Here is a 22,621-nt window from a genome sequence, read left to right as displayed (position 1 = left end):
TTAATCAAAGTTGGCTCTTTTGCAGCAGACTATTTATATGGGTATTTAACAGAAAGGCAGAAACATTAAGGAAAGCGCTATCATACCTCTGTTGAGCTTTTTGTTTTCTAAGTTTGTTATGGTCCATTTTTATGAATTGAAGACCTTTTGCCTTGATCGAATCTATTAACAGATTCAAAAACAACCCGAATTTCACATCAGGAAGCCAGAACTGGCAAGTGTTCTAAAGCCTTACACCACTGTGTGTGTCATTGGCATATGTGACAACAAGAGAGCCCCCGAACTTGAAGATAAGGCTGAACATGAAACTGCAATAAGTAAGTAAATAGTTCAATAACTAAAATAAATTGTCAGAAAAGATAATTCACACTAACCAATATTCTGAAAAAAATGGCTGAGAAATTTGAGTACGCACAAATCCCAGCCATAATTTTATGGGTTTTTTTTTTTATTTTTTTAATGTTTATTTATTTTTTTAATTTTATTTTGTTATCCTTTTTTATTAAATATAATTTATTGTCAAGCTGGTTTCCATACAACACCCAATGTTTATTTATTTCTGAGAGAGAGAGAGACAGAGCGTGAGCAGGGAGGGGCAAAGAGAGAGAAAGACACAGAATCTGAAACAGGCTCCAGGCTCTGAGCTGTCAGCACAGAGCCTGATGCGGGGCTGGAACTCACGAACCGTGAGATCATGACCTGAGCTGAAGTCAGATGCTTAACTGACTGAGTCACCCAGGCACCCCCCTCCCCAATCATAATTTTAGAAGCAGGGAACTGTTAGACTCTATGAACATTATAGTTCCAAACTATTTGCTTCTTATCATATTTACTTTGAAATAATGAAATAATAAAGAATAAAATAATAATAATGATACCACACTGTACGTTAACTGAGATTAAAATAAAAACTTAAACTAGATAAATAAAATAAAAATTACAAAAAAAATTATTTAGACGAAAAAATAAATAAAAATAAAAGCCCAGAAGCCTATGATTCTATTTGTAACCTCACCAATTGCGTGGTGAAAGAACGTGTTGGAAGGGTGAGCCTGATGCCCTAGAAAAGCAAAGGACCAGACCCCTTGCAGATACTTCCTCAGAGTAGAGATGAGGGTATCAGGATCTCATGATTCAAACACACCAGGCACTAAAATCACCCAACCACCTCCCTGGCCCTGATTCCATGCTGGTACCACCTCCAGCGGGTAATTTGGCTTCCCAGGTAAATCTTCTACAGGAACACTGTTGAGCCACAGAGATAACATTCTGGTCCCCTTGGCATCCATTTACTCAACAAATACTCATTGAGCAACTTCCGTGTACCAAGCACCCTGCCAGGCACTGGGCAATACAGTCGAGAACTACTGCCCTATGGACCAGAAGCTTAGTCAGAGAGCAGACATTAAACAAATTAACGTAGAAATAAACGTATAGTTATAAACTTTTTATGAAGTGCTATGAAGGCAAGATAAGAAACAATAACTGGGAGGACTTAACTTGGATTGGAAGGTCAGGAAGGCCCTCTGTGTGGAAGAGATGTATAAGTTGACATTCCAAGTGTGCAGGGTTGGGAGGGAACAGCACCCACAGAGGGACCAGCAGGTCGGAGGACCTAGAGATAAGATGGGCTTGGAGCAAGTGAGGCTCTCCATCTGAAAAAATGCTAGCGTGCATAAAGAGAAGGAGGATGGAGGTCAGGGCTGCCTGAGACAAAGTTGGAAAGGAAGGCTGGGCTCAGACCAAGCAGGGCCAAACTCCGTCAAGTTTGGACTTTATTCCGATACTAGCCAGACAAAGAAGGAATCAAAGATTGAGAGGGACACGATCCAAACAATATTCCTTAAAGATCACTCCAGTCAGCCTGTGGCCAAAGAACTGGAGGGGAGCAAGAGTGGAGGTGGGGAAATGTTTGGGAACTCTTGTGGAAGTCCAGGCGAGAGATGAAGACGCCATTTGCTAGGATGCAGAGAAGCCCTCGTCAATTATAAATTACTAAAATCGTGCTTCGATTGAACCATCGGTCTCTTCTGAGTTTGGCCACGGGGTTTCCGGGCACAACTCCAGCTGTAAGGCTAAAGTACAGATTCTGCACCTGTAAAGCTGACAGCTGCTCTCTGCTTCTGCCTCCCCAGGCTTGGTCTGGGTGACTGGCCTCCCTGGATGCCATGCTTATCTCCTCGCACCCCAGATAGGATTGAACAGGACACATCCTTCAGTAAACCAGCCTTGGGAACAGAGCCATATATACAATGCGAATTAGCAAGTTTGCCACTTGCTCTTCCTATGGAGAGCGCTGCCCCCTACCTATGTAGCTATTACAAGTCACTAGATCAACGTTGAGTTTGATCTCCATTAGAAAACCTCTGTTCCCCAGTCATTTCCGACTGATAATAGCAGTTACTGAGCACACAACATGTGCCAAACTCTGCTCTAAGCACCCTACATGGATCCATCCATCTCCATGCATTTAAACATCGGGGTGTCACAGGGCTCAGCCCTCAGTCCTCTACTTATGCGGGCTCACTCCCTAAGTGAACTCATCCATTTGCATGGTTTCAAATGCCATCTACATGCCGACAATTCCCAACTTTCTCTCTCCTCTCGCTCTTGAACTCCCGATTCTATACAGCTGTCTCCTCAACATCTCCTCTAGGCTAGCTAGTTGGTATCCACCTTCCCAAACTGAACTCCTGATTCCTCCCCTCCAGAAGTAAAACATTTCCCTCTGCATTCCCCCACCTAAGTAAATGGCAATCCATTTTTCCCACTGGAAACCTTTTGCGGAGACAGAAGCTGAGGTCTGCCTTTGCTCTCCTTGGTCCACCTCCTCACCAGGTGAGGCACGTGAGGAAGGTAAAAGGGGGAAAAGGGCCTCGAGATGGGTGCTCTTGTCTTTGCAGGCTGGTACCCTCTGATTGGCAGTTCACACTGCTACATCTCTCTTTCAGGGGGTGTGTTTGGGGTCTTCCACTCCCTCCCTTCCAACAGTAGTCTCTGAAAGTAGACCCCACAAAGACTCTTCCTATTGTAGATATCTCATCTTCTTAGGTAGTGACCCCACCGCCACCTTCTACAGAGTTCTCTCTAGACCAGAGGGTACCCTCTTGTCAAACTCAGGCTGCTCCCATTTTAGCCCTTTCTCCTTGCTGTGTGGGCAGGGGCATCGCCAGCTAGTCTCTCCTTTGACATTTTCCAAGGACAGCCAAACACCCACTTCTGAGTCTTGTAAATCCAAGGAATAGGTCACTTCTCTGTGCAATCTTCCTGCATCCCCATTACTTGATTTGAAGCAGGTGGAGGAAAGGGGGGGAAATGTAGAACATGCTGACAGCTCTCTCTAAAGAGGTTCTCTTGCACCAACCCCTTTTCTCATCCCTCACTTCTTTTCCAATATACAGTCTGAAGGTAGGCTATGTGTGACTTTTGGGCCACCTATTAGCACGACCTATGTAGATACTCTCTTTAGAGTATCTCCACCCTCAGCAAACTCTCATCTCTCTCTCTCTCTCTCTTTCTCTCTCCCTCTCTTTCTGTCTCTCAATCTATACTACCCAGTATAGTAGCCATAAGCCACACGTGGCTATTTTAATTAAAATGAATTACAATTAAATAAAGTTTAAAATTCAGGTCCTTGGTTACACTAGCCACATTTCAAGTGCTTGTTTCTATCATCACAGAAAGTTCCATTAGATGGCCCTGCTCTAGATCCTGAGCTTGCATGGCTTACCTTACCTTACATGGCTTTTGTAGATTGCGCATAACCCAACATGGCTGCTAACCCCAAGTCTCTAAAGAAAGGCCCCTCAAATGCCGACAGGCAACAAGCACTAAATAGCAAGAAGCAAATACAGTCAAGTGTGAAGAACAGGTTGTGGAAGTTAGAGTGTATCCACCATGCTAGAAGGAAAAGTCGAGACTCAGCCCCAGCCCTGGTTGCCATGTGAAAGTGTGAGCCCAGCAATGCCAGTGCTTTCAAGTTTCAACTGAACCTAGGAATACAGAGATTTATGTAAAATCTTCATGTTTAAAATTAAGATCTTTTTTTTCTAATTATACATGCTCATTGTAAAGTAGTCAAGAGATACATAAATCTACATGAAATAATAAATATCACCTAAAATGCCGTTACTCTTCATTGGCCATCACTAACATTTGGTGACCATATTTTTATGCACCAGCACCTCCTTATACCTATACACACGCAAGTATAATAATACCTAAGTGGAATATTACACATGCTATTTTTTGTCATGGACAATATTTTGTGACTTTTTCCCTTGCCTTCCCCATTCTCCCATTTTTGATTTTTCACTGGTGGCTGGGGCCAAACAAAAAGGTCCAGGTCAAAGACCCTCAATTTGTCATTTTTGCCTTTCACATACCCTAATTTCACACTCTGTGTTTCTTGGTTTAAATTTTCTAGAGAAAAAAATCTAACATTCCATTGGATGAACCATTGACCAGCCTACCGCTAGTCTCATCAGCTTTGAAGGAGACCTAAGTCCTACTCCTTAATGTGAGTTATAGATAGAGGTAGCTCCCAGACAAGGTAGCTGAGAGCTGAAGAAGCCTCAAAAATATTTCTGCTGCTGAGTGAGTAGTATAGCACAGTGGCTAAAAGCAAGATTTTTGGAGTCAGACCTAGATTTGAATTCCAAATCCACCACCTTGTTGTGTGACCTTGAGCCAGTTATTTAACCTCTCTGTGCTGAATTTTCTTTATCTCAAAATTAAGAATCATAATTGTACCTAACTTTTAAGGTTGTTCTGAAGATGTAAGTGTAAAAGGTTTAGAACAGTATTTGGCCTGTGGTAAACATTCAATAAAAGTTAGCTAATGATAATTTTTTCTTTATTTTTCACCTTATCTGAAGAGTGTGCAGTTGCAAAAGCTTCCATTCAACGAGCCCACTGAAGAGAAAGGCTCTATTCTACATAATAGGTATCTAATACAACAAGAATTTTTTTTTTATATTTTAGGAAATTGAAACATCCAAAATATCTATCAGAGGTTTCAGACTAACCAAGCTTCTACCAATAGTTTCTACCACTCATTCATATGACCTGTAGAGAATGGGCTTTGTTCTTTTATTCCCTTTCTTGACCATTGTGGTGGGTGCAGTTGACTCTGATCCTCATCATGTCCTCTCACGAGACTTTCAGGATCAAGTGATTCTTGGCCAAGAAACAAAAGCGGGATCATCCCATTCCCCAATGGATTCAAGTGAAAACTAGTAATAAAATCAGGTTCAACTCTGAGAGGAGACACTGGAGAAGAATAAAGTTGGGTGCATACGGAATTGTACTTGAGATGGCACACATATGTCTGCTGTATCAAGGTCACCAGCCTCTTACCACATGATGCTGAAAACATCACTACTATCTGAACAGCCGGACATGCTTTACTGGGAAAATTATTTTTCTCTTGTTTCGACGCTTCCACCCTAGTAGGTTGGTTCAATAATAACTATGAGAAAGTTTTGTTTGTGGTGGGGGGAGGAATGAGTTTTTATTCAAAAATGGAGCAGACATGCTTCCCATCCTCAAAGAATCTTCAGCCTGGGGGAGGACTTTAAATGCATCCCAGTAACTATAATTCAAGTAGAAAGCAATAGGGGCCATTAAAAAAGGGAGTAAGTTGGTCCTTGAATTGTTTAAGAAACAACTGGGATGGAATTTAATCCTGCTGCCCTCTTCAGCAAATTAACTATACCTGTTTAAATGGAGTTATACAGACCATGTCTTGGGGATAAAATTTTCACATTGTGTATTGGTCAGAAAGCGGTGGTGGTTTATGCCGCAGTAACAAAAAAACCCAAAAGTTGTATTATAAGAACACTTACTTCTCACTCATCATAAACTGACAGGGAAAATCTGCCCATCGTAGTCACTCGAGAGTCCAGGCTGATGTAAGCTCCACCTCAATACCTGCTTCCACCATGGTAAGAGATAGAGGGTTGTTTTTTTAAAGCATGACCAATTATGTTGCTTAGCATTTCTGCCTAAGAGAGACACCCTTCATTTCTGCTCACATTTATTTGCCAGAGCAAGTCACATACCCATACCTGAGTTCATCAGGGTGAGGATGTCTAGTCCTCCCACCAGGAAGGCCCCTGCATGCTCGTGAGCAGTGATACATCTCACCACTCTGTGACTCAAATGTGCAAAAAAAAGGAACTCTGTTTTCTGGGACTGATCTCCACTCCCTCTGGATCCTAATTCCCAGTGATCCTGAAAGATTCCTGTTCAGGATTTCCCTAAAGTCCTTTGATTGCTTCTAACCCCCATTCCCCAAAGACTCTCAACCTCAATTGGAGAACGTGGATCAAGGCCCTCAGGCCAGTCCTTGGCCTTTTCCTCTCCCAATGCCCTGTTCCTCCTGTGCTCTAAGCTCAGCCCTTCAGTTCTGTTATTTAAAGCGAAGCTTTTGGAATTTAGAAAGGCATGTTCTTTTCAACAAAGCCTGGCTTTCGATAACTGCCTCACTATAGATTTAACAAATCTACTGTAAGTGGCATGAATTGGACAATGACAAATCAGCTTTGTGAAAACCTGAAACTCTTTATTTTTATATCTGCACACACTTTTCTTTGACAGGCTTCCACTCCCACTTGACAGTAAGAAAACTAAATTTAGTCCAATCCACCAAAATTGACCCAGTCCAGAAGTGTCTTTTAATCCACTTCAGGAATTACTATCTCAGTCAACATCATCCAGGTCTCTTCCCACCTTCCTTCTACTCCTTCCCTTTGACTCTACGCCCTGGGGAAAGGGCAGGGCTGCAAACCAGTTACTGCCCCTAGTCACTTTTGCAGGTGGGTTCTGGGCACACAGGAAAATTCAAACATCCTTGCCATGCCACATGGTGGAGACCCAGACACTCTCCATCCATCTCAGCTGCACCACCCAATGGTTTTTCCAGACCCAGCCACGGCAAGGCACATCTGTCAGCCCCTAGTTTTAATGGTAGCTCCTGAAAGAAGAAGGCACCAGCTTTATGTCTAAAGTCGCCTTTCAAGTCCCATGGAACACTCTCAGGGACCCCTTAGGCTGGTGGGACATGCAAAGAGAGCAGGTCAAGTGACCTCTGTACCCCCACAGATTGGAAAAAGGGGAAGGGATCGAGTGCCTAATGTAACACTTCATGAACTCTGCCCTCTCTATGAAAATTCCTTCTCCTTTCCAAGATGGCTTTATATTTTGTTCTCCAGGCAAAAAGAAGTTGAACCAGCTCTGGGACCACAGTCATTTTGGCTCAAAAATGACATGCTGTCATTGGGTGTGAACTTGGCTAGTGGATGGGTGGGTAGTCTTGAGAGAAACAAAGCTCACCTGTGGTCCAATGTATTAAGTTATATCCACACATAAATACTTCATAAATGATGCCTCTACAACTTGACCTTTGAAGGTCAAGCTTGTGACTTATCTCTTGTTCTCCAAAGTGGGTAGTGCACAAAAGCCTAAATAATACTTTTGGAATACTGAAATATGATATATAAACCAATACTTTGAAAAGGTCCTCACTGTCCTTCCCTCACATTTCCTCTGCCTCTTTGGTCCCAGGGCCTTACAAAAAAGAGTTCACTGATGCCTTCTGCCCACAAGTCAGGAGTAATATAGCCTGTGAGTTAAGGTTCACAGTTGCTGGATTCAGACCAACTGGAGCAGAAGCCTGGTTCTGCAGGGACAATCAGTCAAGAATTTAAAAGAAACCAAGAGTTGGGTCAGGTCTAAAGAGTCAGGGTTCAGTTTTACTTCTTATTTTATTAGGAAAGATTATCTGTTAATCTTCAGATCAATTGAAATGAAGATCTTTAAATCTTTTACACTGTTTATGTCATTTCACATACTGAGTAACAGGAATAGAGTACTCTAACATTGTCTTCCTCCCTCTCACTCCATCGCAATGTCCAACATACACACAGACACACACACACACACACACACACACACACGCATGCACGTGTGAGTCTTACACATAAAGAGGGTCTTCCCTAGTTATTTTAATGGTCGATGAGATAGTATATGTAAAAAAAGCTTCATAATTTGTAATAGCTTTGAAAGTGTAAGTTGATTTTTGTACAGCATGACAATTTTTGTTACATCTCTTGAGCAGCACTCATGGAGTGTAGGATCCTCCCCTCTTACTTTGCAACAATGGAACACAGTACACACGGCTGGCAACTGGCATCATGCAGACATGGGTTTGAACCTGGCTCTGTCAATCACTAGCTGGGACCCTGAGTAAGGTTCTTAAAATCCCTGAGGCTCAATTACACCATCTGTAAAATGGAAATAATAATACCTAACTGAGAGGAGTGTGGTCGGGATTAATGTCTATTTAAAGCACTTAATGAATATGTAAAGAGCTCGGTAAAGAGCCCACTATTACTTTTTACTATTTTATTTGATTACCTTTTATTTTTGCTACTTTTTTTTTTTTACTTTGGTCAATATCACACTTGGCTTCTCCTAGACCCTTACTCAATAGTAAAGGAGAATATACATTCCTAGGGAGCCAGGCACCCTCCTTTACGAGCATCCTTTACACAAGTGTCGTAGGAGGTTTAACTGGCAAACAATATCAGGAACAGGGCCTCTCTAAACTGGAAGCAACGTCTCTTGTCTTGGAGAGCCATTAGAATCTGAGCAAGAAGCAGAGGTGATTATATCACACCAGCCCACAAAGGGTCCCTAGTGCCATGCTCAAGCTTTGCTCAAGTATTTGGCAGTTCCCAACCTTATTATACCCACTATGACATAGTGATGAATGATGGATGTAAGGGCTCTGGCACAGAGGAAATTTGCTGCAGGTTGTGTACAATTCCCCCTTCTCCAAAACCACCTCACATCTGTCAGAATGGCTAAAATTAATGACACAAGAAACAACAGGCATTGGAGAGGATGTGGAGAAAGGAGAACCCTCTTACACTGTTGGTGGGAATGCAAACTGGTGCATCCACTCTGGAAGACAGTATGGAGGTGCCTCAAAAAGTTAAAAATAGGACTACCCTACGATCCAGTGATTGCACTACTAGGTATTTATCAAAAAAATACAAAAATGCAGATTCAAAGGGGTACATACACACAGATGTGTACAGCAGCATTATCAACAATCTCCAAAGTATGGAAAGAGCCCAAATGTCCATCAACTGATGAGTGGATAAAGAAGATATGGTGTGTGTGTGTGTGTGTGTGTGTGTGTGTGTGTGTGTATACATATAATGGAATATGAGCCATCAAAAAGAATGAAATCTTCCCATTTGCAATCACGTGGATGGAGCTAGAGTGTATTATGCTAAGTGAAATAAGTCAGGCAAGAAAGGCAAACACCATATGATTTTACTCATGTGTGGAATTTAAGAAACAAAACAGATGAACATATGGGAGAGGGAAAAAAACGAAAAAAGAAGAGGAAACAAACCATAAGAGACTCCTAAAGATAGAGAACAAACTGGGGCACCTGGGTGGTTCAGCCAATTGAGCAGCCAACTCTCAATTTTGGCTCAGATTATGATCCCACAGTTCACAGGTTCGAGCCCTGCGTCAGGCTCTGCACTGACAACGTAGAGCCTGCTTGGGATTCTCTCTCTGTCTCTCTCTGTCTCTGTCTCTCTCTCTCTCCTCTCTCTGCCCTCCTCTGTTATCTCTTTCTCTCTCTCTCTCAAAAATGAATAAATAAAATTAAAAAAGAAGATAGAGAACAAATTGAGGGTTGACAGAGGGAGGTGGGTGGGGGTGGGCTAGATGGGTGATGGGTATTAAGGAGGGCACTTGTTATGATGAGCACTAGGGGTTGTATGTAAGTGATGAATCACTAAATTCTACTCCTGAAATGAATCTTGCACTGAATGTTAACTAATTAGAATTTAAATAAAAATTGGGGGAAAAAAAGAATACAAAAACACTAATTCAAAGGGATACATACACCTCTACATTTATAGCAGCATTTTTTTTAAGTTTATTTATTTATTTTGAGAGAGAGAGAAAGAAAGCGCAAGTTGGGGAGGGGAAGAGAGAAAGAGAATCCCAAGCAGGCTCCGCACTATCAGCTCAGAGATAAATGCAGGGTTCTGACTCATGGACCATGAGATCATGACCTGAGCCAAAGTTGGACACTTAACTGACTGAGACACCCAGGTGCCCCAGCAGCATTATTTACAATAGCCAAGCTATGGAAGCAATCCAAGTGTCCATCCATAGATGAATGGATAAAGAAAATGTGATTGATACACACACACACACACACACACACACACACACACTATGGTATATTATTCAGCCATAAAAAGAATGAAATCTTGCCATTTGCAACGACATGGATGGAGCTAGAGAGTATAATGCTAATAAGTGAAGTAAGTCCATCAGAGAAAGACAAACTCCATATGAGTTCACTCTTATGTACAATTTAAGAAACAAAACAAGCAAAGGGAAAAAATAAGAAAGACAGGGATAAAACAAGAAATAGATTCTTAAATATAGAGAACAACCTGACGGTTACCAGAGTGAAGAGAGTAAAGAGGGGATCAGTAAAATACATCATGGGGATTAAGGAGTGCACTTTTTGTGACGAACAAAGGGTGATGTGTGGAATTGTTGAATTACTATATTGTACACCTGAAACTAATATAATGCTGTATGTTAACAAACTGGAATTAAAATAAAAACTCTTTTAAAAACAAAAATTCCCCCTTCCCCAGCTCTCTCCCATCCTCGAAGGCTCACAGAAATGCCTGAGTCCCATGTCCTTGGATGACCTTATTATACAGATCACTTTGAGTTTCCCCTAATTTCTAGTGAATAATTCATTTTGAAACTTTGGTAACTATTATTAATGACAAACTACTTGCAACACACCTCACAACAGACATATATCAATTGAGAACTGCTTCTCCAGGTGAGGGTTACTGAAATTAGTTAAAAATATTAATGTGGGGCACCTGGGTGGCTCAGCTGGTTAAGCATCTGACTTTGGCTCAGGTCACGATCTCGAGGTTTGTGAGTTCAAGCCCCCCATCAGGCTCTGTGCTGACAGCCTAGAGCCTGGAGCCTGCTTCAGATTCTGTGTCTCCCTCTCTCTCTGCCCCTCCCCCACTTGTGCTCTGTCTCTCTCTGTCTCTCAAGAATAAATAAATGTAAAAAAAAAAAAATTTTTTTTAATTATTGATGCAAGGGGCTCCTGGGCAGCTCATTAGGTTGAGGATCCAACTCTAAGTTTTGGCTCACGTCATGATCTCATGGTTCATAGGATCAAGCCCTGAGTCAGACTCTGCACTGACAGCAAGGAGCCTGGTTGGTATTCTGTCTCTCCCTCTCTCTCTGCCCCTACCCTGCTCACATGTGAGTGTACATGCTTGCTCTCTCTCTCTCTCTCTATTTTAAAAATAAACTTTCAAAAAATATATTGATACAAAATGACAGCTATGAAAATTTGCAGTAACCTAACCTATCCTATCATCTATAATCAGTTATATGTTATATTTTACAATTCACAAAAAAATTTTTCTACTTCATTACTTATGTTTGCTTTTCCATGATCCAAAGTGTTTAAAAGGACAGCATGTTTTAGAAATGGTTTATTACATTTTCTCCTCTCAAATATTCTTCATGTAGCTGCTCATGGTCATTTTGAATATCATAAATTAACTGCCACCAAGCTTTTATGAAATGGTTTTCAATAATGCGAGATTTATGAAGCGTCTTGTGTTGAAACAAGTTTCCATTTTTTTCTGCATGTAGCATAATTAAGATTGAAATATGATGTTTGTTCACCAGCATGTGTACTCCTGTACAGTTCATATTTGTGACTATTTCCTGGAATAATTAGATGGAAAGTAAATAAAATTAAAGATCCTTACTATAAATGTTTACCCTCAAGATACACTGTCCATATTAAATTGTCTGTAGATCAGGTGCTCATCTCAATGGACAACCAACAGATGGAGTGTTCTGTTTGTCACATTATTTTGGAGCTTCTAAATGTGCCTGGTGGGAATTCCATTACTTGCACCAGCTGTACAGGTGACCTCCTTGCCTCCCACTTGCCAGATTCAGAATATATGAGGCGGTTTCAAGCATGATTTTAAAATACAACATATGCAAATATGGCCATACTTGACATATTTACTCTGGTGCAAAAAAAAAAAAATCTGTCCTTTCTGCTTTAAACCCTGGAATTATGAGATGTATGGTTTTCCATCTTCAAAGTCTTTCTGCAAAAAAGGGTATTTAATGAACTTCTACATTGGGAGAAATTTCTAAGTCTTTTTTTAATGCATACAGAAGGGAAATATGGTTTCTCTTCTGTGGGAACACTGTATAAAGAGTATTATCTTCTCATCAAATGGAATTAAATGATTAAAAGATAGAATTTGAGAGACATCTGGAAGGTACGCCCAACCCGGAAATATCTTCCTTCCCAACACCTGAAAGTTCTCCCTCAATGATACATTATTTGCAGTTCATCAGTCTCTGTCCAGGTGCCCATTTTATAAAATGCAAAACAGAGGAACCAAGATTGAAATCCAGTTTCATTTGCTACAGTGGTATTGCAACTTTCCCCTCCAACCTACTGCTTCCCTTGAAGAATAACCACAAAGAAAGTTCAATTGACCCTTGAAAAACACAGAGGTTATAGGTGCCAATGCCCTCACACAGTCAAACATTCATGTGTAACTCTGACTCCCCCAAACTTAAATATGAATAGCCCACTGTTGACCAGAGCCTTACCAATAATATAAACAATCAATTAATACATATTTTGTGTGTTGTATAAAATATACTGTATTTTTACAATAAAGTAACCTAAAGAAAATGTTATTAAGAAAACCATAAGACAAAATACATTTACAGCACTGTAGTGTATTAAAAAAATCTGAAAAAAAAGTCAACCCACACAGTTGAAGGAGTAACTGTGAAGGAGTTTTCTTCCTAAGTGAGAAGGAAAAACTCAGTACATGAAAACACTGAGAACAAAGAGGTGAGGACATAGGGAAAGGGGAAAGGGGAGAGGGGAAAGGGGAAAGGGGGAAGGGGACAGGTAAGGAAACTGGGAACAACATCTACCATCAAAGGAATAACATCTACTTCAGTTTGCTTCAATTGGCCATAACCTGAGTTTAACTTCCAGTAAGAACTCCGTCTATGATATCATCTAGCAGTAAGCTATTCCACCTTAAAGACCTTCTGTCTGAAATTCCACTTCAATGGTCCCTATTTATATAAGGTATTACAACATGGCAGATTGGACTGAATCAGAAATGGGAACATCCAGCTATTTTCATTTGCTGCCTTATTGAGTGCATTGTAAAATAACATTTCAAAATATTGCAGTGGCAGTGAGCACCCCTAGTACCAGATTGCATACCATTTCCCACTAAAAGGTAAATAGCTCCTTGAATAAATGACTCATTCCATGTCTGGGGCCAAAGATGCACAAAGATGAGTCTGGGACACCCTTTTGAAAGGAGGTTTTCGACAGTAAATGAATTCACATCAAAGGGAAATAGGACCCACTAAAGAAGTCCCCACTGGTCTAAAAGAAATCAAAAAGGACAATAACTACAATGGGTTGAAACACATCAGTGCTATAAAGCATTAGAACACATATAAACGTTACGGAGAAATAAAAAGGAGGAGGAAACCATTCTTGGTTAAAATAAATTGGGCACTGGGTATTGTATGTCAGTATTGAATCACTAAATTCTACATCTCAAATTGATATGACACTATATGTTAACCAACTGAAATTTAAATAAAAACTTAAGAAAATAAATACATACATACATACATAAGTACATAAATACATATATACGTACATAAATAGAATTAGCAGGCATACGATCAAATGCATTGTTTGGTTGTCGCTGAGATCCTGTTTCAAACAAACCAACTGCAAGACACCATGGGGGCAGCTCGTGTATGGACTGGGCACACATGACATGAAGGAATTACTGTTAATCTTATTGAGTGTGATAAACGCCTGGTGGCTACGTGTAAACAATAAAACAAAACAAAACAGAACTTACCAGAGATGCAAACGGAATTATTTTCAGGTAAAATTCCTGATTTCAGGAATTTGATTTAAAATATTTTAGCAAAAGGGGAGCTTAGGTGGCTCAGTGGGTTAAGCATCTGACTCTTGATTTAGGCTCAGACGGCGATCTCGCGGTTCGTGGGATCAAGCCCTTTGTCAGGCACCGCACTGACAGGATGGAGCCTGCTTGGGGTTCTTTCTCCCCCTCTCTCTCTCTGCCTCTCCCTGTTCACTCGTTCTCTCTCTAAAAAATAAATACATAAATAAAAATAAAAGTGGAGTAAAAGAAATAGATCAAACAAATTTGACCAACTCTTTATATTTATTGACTCCAGTGATAGACGGATGGAGGTGGATTTACTGTGCCCTTACCTTTTATTTAAAAGCTATATATTTAAATTTTTAATTTTACTTAATTTATCTTTAAAATTAAATTATTTTAAATGTATTGAAGTGTGCCTAAAATTTTAAATTTTATGTAAGGCTTTTTCTTCATTGCATTATTATACCTATATCTGCATGACACCAAAATAATGAGTTGAGATGGAAAAGGCATTGTGGTAGCCAGCCTTCAAGGTGACTACTACTGGGGAGAGTAATTAAGATGACAGAGCAGTAATGGAGGCCCTGAGCTTGTCTCGTCCCTGAAATGCAGCTAAATCAGCACCAAGCCATTTTGAGCACCTAGGAAATTGATCTAAGGATTAACACAACAATCTTCAGAACTTGAGCCACAGAACTCAGCAGGTATACGGTGCAGAGGGGTGAACTGGGGGGAGAGAAAAATCACAGAAGGTAAGCAGCTGTTTTTGTGGAGAGAGGAGAAAGAAAAAGGGGGGAAATGAAGTGCCTCAGGACTGTGCAAGGAAAGCACTCCCCCAAAAGCAGCTGGAGAGAAAGAAAGAGAGTGAAAATGCTCACAGGGACTGAACAAGAAATCGGTTCCCCAAAAAACATTGATGGGAAGAAAGGAGAGGGTTTCAATACCACCAGGGTTCTATAAACAGTAGAGTGCAGTGTCTGAAGTCTCAGAGCTCAGTGCTCCCCAGGAGCAGACAGTGGGGTCTGAGGGTGTCACACGGGAAGAAGTGGTTCCCCTGCTTGAAGTGCATTTGGTAGAGGCCATATGGCCTCCACAGGGGCAAAGGTCCCAGTGGACCCCGCTGAGCAGCCACATTTACTTGTATCGGGACAAAGACACCAGAGTGCCAGGGCGCCTGGGCGGCTCAGTCGGTTAAGGATCCGACTTTGGCTCAGGTCATGATCTCACAGTTCGTGGGTTCGAGCCCCACATCGGGCTCTGTGCTGACAGCTCGGAGCCTGGAGCCCGCTTCGGATTCTGTGTCTCCCTCTCTCTCTGCTCCTCCCCCACTCATGCTCTGTCTCTCTCTCGCCTTCAAAAATAAATAAAAACATCAAAGACACCAGAGTGTTGTGAAACCTGGCACCAGCTGTGCGTTGTGATTTGCCATAATCTCTGTACCTCTGCCATTGCACCATCACACGAACGTTTTCTGGGGCAAGCCGGTACCCTTCCATTGCTCAGCGAGACCCTCCCCCACAGAGTCAGTGGGGGTCCAGGCCACGGGGTCCTCTGAAGTGTGGGGTTTTGAAACACAACCCCATCTGAGAGAAAACTCTGGAGGGAGGTGCCGCCTGGCAGGCAGACAGCTTGGACATGGACAGGGTAGAGGTGAGGAGTGGATGGAGGTTTGAGACAAAGGAGGGGCCCTTGATTGTGGGTCGGTGAGAGGGTAAAGTTCCTGTGCCAGAGACTGGGGAGCTGGGTGAAGCCATTTCTGCCTCTCCTGCACATGATCCACCCCAGTAAGCTAAGCAGTGCCACCTAGCGAAGAACAGAGCTATTACACCAACTCCGCCCAAGTGCACCCTCCAAACACATCCCCTCTAAGACCAGCACTCGTAACTCCAGCTGCTTAGTGTACAGACTCCAGAGGGCTTCGTAGTTTCAGTGCTAGGGGAAACTGGATGTAACTTCATTCGGGTTTCATTCTGTTTGCTGGTGCATTTATTTGTTCATTTCCTTTGCTTCTGTTTTTGCTTAAATTGTTTTCTTTTTTTCTTTTCGTCCTCTTGCTGGGATACAGGAAGAAAAATTTTATTTTGATTTCTTTAATTTTTTATTTGATTTCATTTTCTTTTCTTTTATTATACACATTTTTTCATTTTAAATTTTTTCGTACCCTTTTTTTTCTTCTTCTCTTTCCCTTTTTTCCCTATTCTATGAAGCTTCTTTCAACAAACAGACCAAAACACACCTAGGATCTGGCTTCCTTTATTTGATTTTTTGTTTTGTTCTTCATTTTTATTTGTTATTTTATTAATTTTTTTCTTCCCCCAAAATTACAAAATGAAGGAATTCACCCCAAAAGAAGGAGCAAGAAGAAATGACAGTCAGGGGCCTAATGAATACAGATATAAACAAAATGTCTGAACTAGAATTTAGAACCACGGTAATAGGAACTCTAGCCAGGGTTGAAAAAAGTATAGAATCCTTTTCTGCAGAAATAAAAGGAGTAAAATCCAGTCAGGATGAAATTTAAAATGCTATAACCAAGATGCAATTTCGAATAGATGCCATGATGGCAAGAATGAATGAGCAGCAAATCAGCAATATAGAAGACAAAACTATGGGGAATTAAGCAGAAAAAAAGGAGAGAAACAAAAGCAAAAGATTACAATTCATGACTGAGAGAACTCAGTGACTTATTAAAAAGGAATAACATCAGAATGATAGGAGTCCCAGAAGATGAAGAAACAGAAAAAGGGACAAAGGTTTATATGAGCAAATTATAGCAGAAAATTTTCCTAATCTGGGGAAGGACCCAGACATCAAAATCCCAGCACAGAGGGGTGCCTGGGTGGCTCAGTCAGTTAAGCATCCAGCTTTTGCTCAGGTCATGATCTCATGGTTCGTGAGTTTGAGTCCCGCATCAGGCTCTGTGCTGACAACTCAGAGCCTGCTTTGGATTCTCTGTCTCCCTCTCTTTCAGCCCTTCCCCCACTCGCACTCTCTCTTTCTCTCTCTCTAAAAAATAAGCATTAAAAATTCAAAAAAAAAAATCCAAGCATAGAGATTTCCCATTAGATTCAACAAAAACCATTATGAAGGCATATCATAATCAAATTCACAAAATACACAGACAAAGAAAGAATTATAAAAGCAGCAAGGGGACAAAAGTCCTTAACCTATAAGGGAAGACAGATCAGGTTTGCAGCAGACCTATCCACAGAAACTTGGCAGGCCAGAAAGGAGTGGTGGGATATATTCAGCAAGCTGAAACAGAAAAATATGTAGCAAAGAATTCTTTATCCAACAAGGCTGTCATTCAAAATAGGAGAGATAAAGAATTTCCCAGACAAACAAAAGCTAAAGGAGTTTGTGAGCACTAAACCAGTGTAGCAAGAAATTTTAAGGTGGACTCTTTGATGGAGAAAAGACAAAACAAAACAAAAAAAAAAAAAAAAACAACAAAGACTAGAAAGGACCAGAGAACATCACCAGAAACACCAACTCTACAAGCAACACAATGGCACTAAATTCAGTTTTTCAGTACTCGCTTTAAATATCAATGGACTAAATGCTCCCATCAAAAGACATAGGGTATCACAATGGAAAAGAAAACAAGACCCATCTATACGCTGCTTATAAGAGACTCATTTTAGACCTAGAGACACCTGCAGATTGAAAGTAAGGGGATGAAGAACCATCTATCATGCTAATGGTCATCAAAAGAAAGCTGGAGTAGCCATACTAATATCAGACAAACTAGATTTTAAAATAAAGACTGTAACAAGAGATGAAGAAGGGCATTATATCATAATTAAGGGGTCTATCCACCAAGAAGATCTAACAATTGTAAAAATTTATGCCCCCAATGTGAAATATACAAATATATAAATCAATTAATCACAAACATACAGAAACTCATTGATAATAATGCCATAATAGTAGGCAACACCCCACTTACAACAATGGGCAAAGCATCTAAGCAGAAAGTCAAGGAAACAATGGCTTTGAATAACACACTGGACCAAATGGACTTAACAGATATATTCGGAACATTTCATCCTAAAGCAGTAGAATACACATTCTTCTCAAGTGCACATGGAACATTCTCCAGAATAGATCACATACAGTGGAGGAGCCAAGATGGCAGAACAGCATGGAAGTTTTTGTGTGTCTCGCGTCCATGAAATACAGCCAGACCAATACTAAGCCATACTGCACACCTGGAAAACTGATTGGAGGATTAACACAACAATCTGCACAACCTGAACCACAGAATTCAGCAGGTACGCGGTGCGGAGAGGTGAACTTGGGGAGTGAGAAGCCACGGGAATGGAGGTGCTTTTGTGGACAGAGAGAGGACAGAGACGGGGGGAGGGGACAGAATACGGAAAAAACACTCCTCCCCAAAAGCAGCTGGAGAGAAAGGGGAAAATTGGAAACAGCCACAGGGACTAAACTAAAAAGGGAGAAAGGAGAAAGGAGAGGGTTTAAATTCCATTAAGACTGTAAACAAGGGGAGCGCAAAGGCTGCAACTCCACAGCTCGATACCTGGTGATGCTCTGGTGGGACAGGTGAATCCCCAGGAACAGAGTGGGGTCCGGGAGGTTCTCGGGCCACACGGGAAAAAGCGGTTCCACTGCTGGAAGGACATTTGGTAGAGACTGTTGAAACCACCTGGTCCCAGCAGACCCCAGAAAACGGCCACATTTGCTGGTGCTGAAACAAGGTCGTTAAGGGTGAAGCCTGGTGCCAGATATGTGTTGTGATTTTCCATAATCCCTGAAAAGCTGCTGCTACACTGTCTTTCGAACTTTTTCTGGGGCGGGCTGGCACCTGGCCACAGTCTCGGGGCACCGGCAGCAGCAGGGTCCAGTGGGCGTTCCTCGGTGCAGCCGACATTTGGCCATTGCTCATTCGGCTGTGGCTCGGTGAGACCCTCCCGCAGAGGGGCAGAGCGGGTCAAAGCCGCAGTCCTTCGGAAGTAAGGGGCTGGGGAAAACAGCCGCATCTGAGACAAAACTTGGGAGAGAGGTACCGCCTGGGGCCTGGTCATGGAGAGTGGAAAAGCAGGGAGTGGATGAGAGCTGAAGACGGAGGACCTGTGCGAGACTGCTGATCCGGGAGAACAGACAGGGTCGCTGGGTGGTGTCATTTTTTTCACCGCTCCTGCGCATGCGCATACACACCTACAAACACCACAACACTCCACCCCAGTAAGCTAGCAGCGCCATCTAGTGGAGAACGGAGCCGTTACACTGAGCCCTGCCCAACTGGGCCAACCTTGCTGTTCAAGAACACAAGTCTCACTGCCTACTTAGTTTATGGACTATAAAGCGCTTCATAGTCTAACTTTTAGGGGAAAACAAAGTAATTTCAGTCCTATTTCAATCTGTTATAAGGTCTACCTATTCAATTTTCTTTCTTTTTTTTTTTTCTTTTTCACTTCTTTTCTTTTTCTTGAATACAGAATAGATCACATACTAGGTCACAGATCAGCCCTCAACAAATACAAAAAGATCAAGATCATACCTTGCATATTTTCAGACCACAATGCTGTGAAACTCCAAACCAACCACAAGAAAAAATTTGGAAAGACCATGAATACTTGGAGATTAAAGAACATCCTACTAAATAATGAATGGGTTAACCAAGAAATTAAATTTAAAAGTACATGGAAGCCAATGAAATGAAAACACGACAGCCCAAAACCTCTTGGATGCAACAAAGGTGGTCATAAGAGAGAAGTATATAGCAATCCAGTCCTTCCTAAAGAAAGAAGAAATGTCTCAAAATACACAACCTAATCTTACACCTAAAAGAGCTGGAAAAATAACAGCAAAAAAAACCCAAAGCCAGCAGAAGAAGGGGAATAATAAAGATTACAGCAGAAATTAATGATATCAAAATAAAAAAAAACAGATCGATGAAACCAGAAGCTAGTTCTTTGAAAAAATTAATAAAATTTATAAAACCCTAGCCAGATTGATCAAAAATAAAAAGGAAAGGACACAAATAAATAAAATCACTAATGAAAGAGGAGAGATCACAACCAACACCACAGAAATACAAACAGTAATAAGAGAATATTATGAGCAATTATATGCCAACAAATTAGGCAATCTGGAAGAAATGGACAAATTCCTAGAAACATATAAACTACCAAAACTGAAACAGAAAGAGATAGAAAATTTGAACAGATCCATAACCAGTAAACAAATCTAATTAGTAATCAAAAATCTCCCAACAAACAAGAGTCCAGGGCCAGACAGCTTTCCAGAGGAATCTTACCAAACATTTAAAGGAGAGTTAATACCCATTCTTTTGAATCTGTTCCAAAAATAGAAATGGAAGGAAAACTTCCAAACTCATTCTACAAGGCCAGCATTACCTTGATTCTGAAACCAAAGACCCCACTAAAAAGGAGAACTACAGAGCAATTTCCCTAATGAACCTGGATGCAAAAATTCTCAACAAGATACTAGCTAACCGGATCCAACAATACATTAAAAGAATTATTCACCACAATCAAGTGGTATTTATTCCTGGGCTGCAGGGCTGGTTCAATATCAGCAAAACAATCAACATGATACATCACATTACTAAAAAAAAAAAAAAAAAAAAGGATAAGAACCACATGCAGAGAAAGCATTTGACAAAATACAGCATCTTTCTTGATAAAAAACCTCAAAAAAGTAGGGATAGAGGATCATACCTCAAGATCATAAAAACCATATACGAAAGACCCACCACTAATATTATCCTCAATGGGGAAAAACTGAGAGCTTTCCTCTAAGGTCAGGCACACTACAAGGATGTCCATTCTCACCAATGTTATTCAGCCTTGTGTTGGAAGCCCTAGCCTCAGCAGTCAGACAACACAAAGAAATAAAAGGCATCCAAACCAGCAAGGAGGAAGTCAAACTTTCACTCTTGGCAGACGTCATGATACTCTATGTGGAAAACCCAAAGACTCCACCAAAACACTGCTACAACTGATACATGAATTCAGTCAAGTCGCAGGATAGAAAATCAATGTACAGAAATCTGTTGCATTCCTATACACCAATAATGAAGCAACAGAAAGAGAAATCAAGGAATCGATCCCATTTACAATTGCACCAAAAACCATAAAATACCTAGGAATAAACCTAACCAAAGAGGTGAAAAACCTATACCCTCTACACACTGAAAACTATAGAAAGCTTATGAAAGAAACTGAAGAAGACACAAAAAATGGAAAAACATTCCATGCTCACGGATTGATTGGAAGAACAGATATTGTTAAAATGTTGATACTACCCAAAGCGATCTACATATTCAATGCAATCCCTATCAAAATAACACAAGCATTCTTCACAGGGCTAGAACAAAAAATCTCAAAATTTGTATGGAACCAGAAAAGACCCCGAATAATCAAAGCAATCCTGAAAAAGAAAACCAAAGCTGGAGACATCACAATTCCAGACTTCAAGCTGTATTACAATGCTGTAATCATCAAGACAGTATGGTACTGGCACAAAAACAGACACATAGATCAATGCAACACAATAGAGAAATGGACCCCAGAAATGGACCCACAAACATATCACCAACTAATATTTGACAAAGCAGGAAAGAATATTCAATGGAAAAAAGACAGTCTCTTCAGCAAATGATGTTGGGAAAATTGGACAGCAACATGCAGAAGAATGAACCTGGACCACTTTCTGACACCACACACAAAAATAAACTCAAAATTGGTGAAAGACCTAAACATAATACAGGAAGCCTCAAAATCCTAGAGGAGAAAACAGGCAACAACCTCTTTGACCTCAGCCACAGCAACTTCTTACTTGACATGTCTCCAGAGACAGGGGAAAGAAAAGCAGAAATGAACTACTGGGACCTCATCAAGATAAAAAGGTTCTGTACAGTGGAAGAAACAATCAGCAAAACTAAAAGGCAACCCACAGAATGGGAGAAGACATTTTCAAATGACATATCAGATAAAAGGTTAGTATCCAAAATCTATAAAGAACTTATCAAACTCAACACCCAAAAAAAAAAACAATCCAGTGAAGAAATGGACAGAAGACATGAATAGACACTTTTCCAAAGAATACATCCAGATGGCTAACAGACACATGAAAAAAATACTCAATATCACTCATCATCAGAGAAATACAAATCAAAACTACAATGAGATACCACCTCACACCTGTCAGAACAGCTAAAATGAACAACTCAGGTAAACAACAGATGTTGGTGAGGATGCAGAGAAAGAGAAACCTTTTTGCACTGCTGGTGAGGATGCAGCCACTCTGGAAAACAGTACTGAGGTTCCTCAAAAAACTAAAATTAGAACTACCTTACAACCCAACAATTGCCTACTAGGTATTTATCCAAAGGATACAGGAGTGCTGATTCGAAGGGCACATGCACCCCAATGTTTATAGAAGCACTATCAACAATAGCCAAATTATGGGAAGAGCCCAAATGTCCATCAACTGATGAATGGATAAAGAAGATGTACACACACATACACACGCACACGCATGCACACACACAA

General features: G+C 40.9%; 1 pseudogene; it reads left to right on the top strand.

Annotated features, from left to right (window-relative positions):
* Positions 1 to 5,143: 5,143 nt before the first annotated feature.
* LOC107180797 lies at positions 5,144 to 5,365 on the top strand (annotated as a pseudogene).
* The last annotated feature ends 17,256 nt before the right edge of the window (positions 5,366 to 22,621 follow it).

This window comes from Panthera tigris, chromosome B4 (assembly GCF_018350195.1).
Source record: "Panthera tigris isolate Pti1 chromosome B4, P.tigris_Pti1_mat1.1, whole genome shotgun sequence".
NCBI lineage: Eukaryota > Metazoa > Chordata > Mammalia > Carnivora > Felidae > Panthera > Panthera tigris.
Note: the sequence above shows the minus strand (reverse complement) of the source record. Positions and strands in the feature narration are given on the sequence as shown.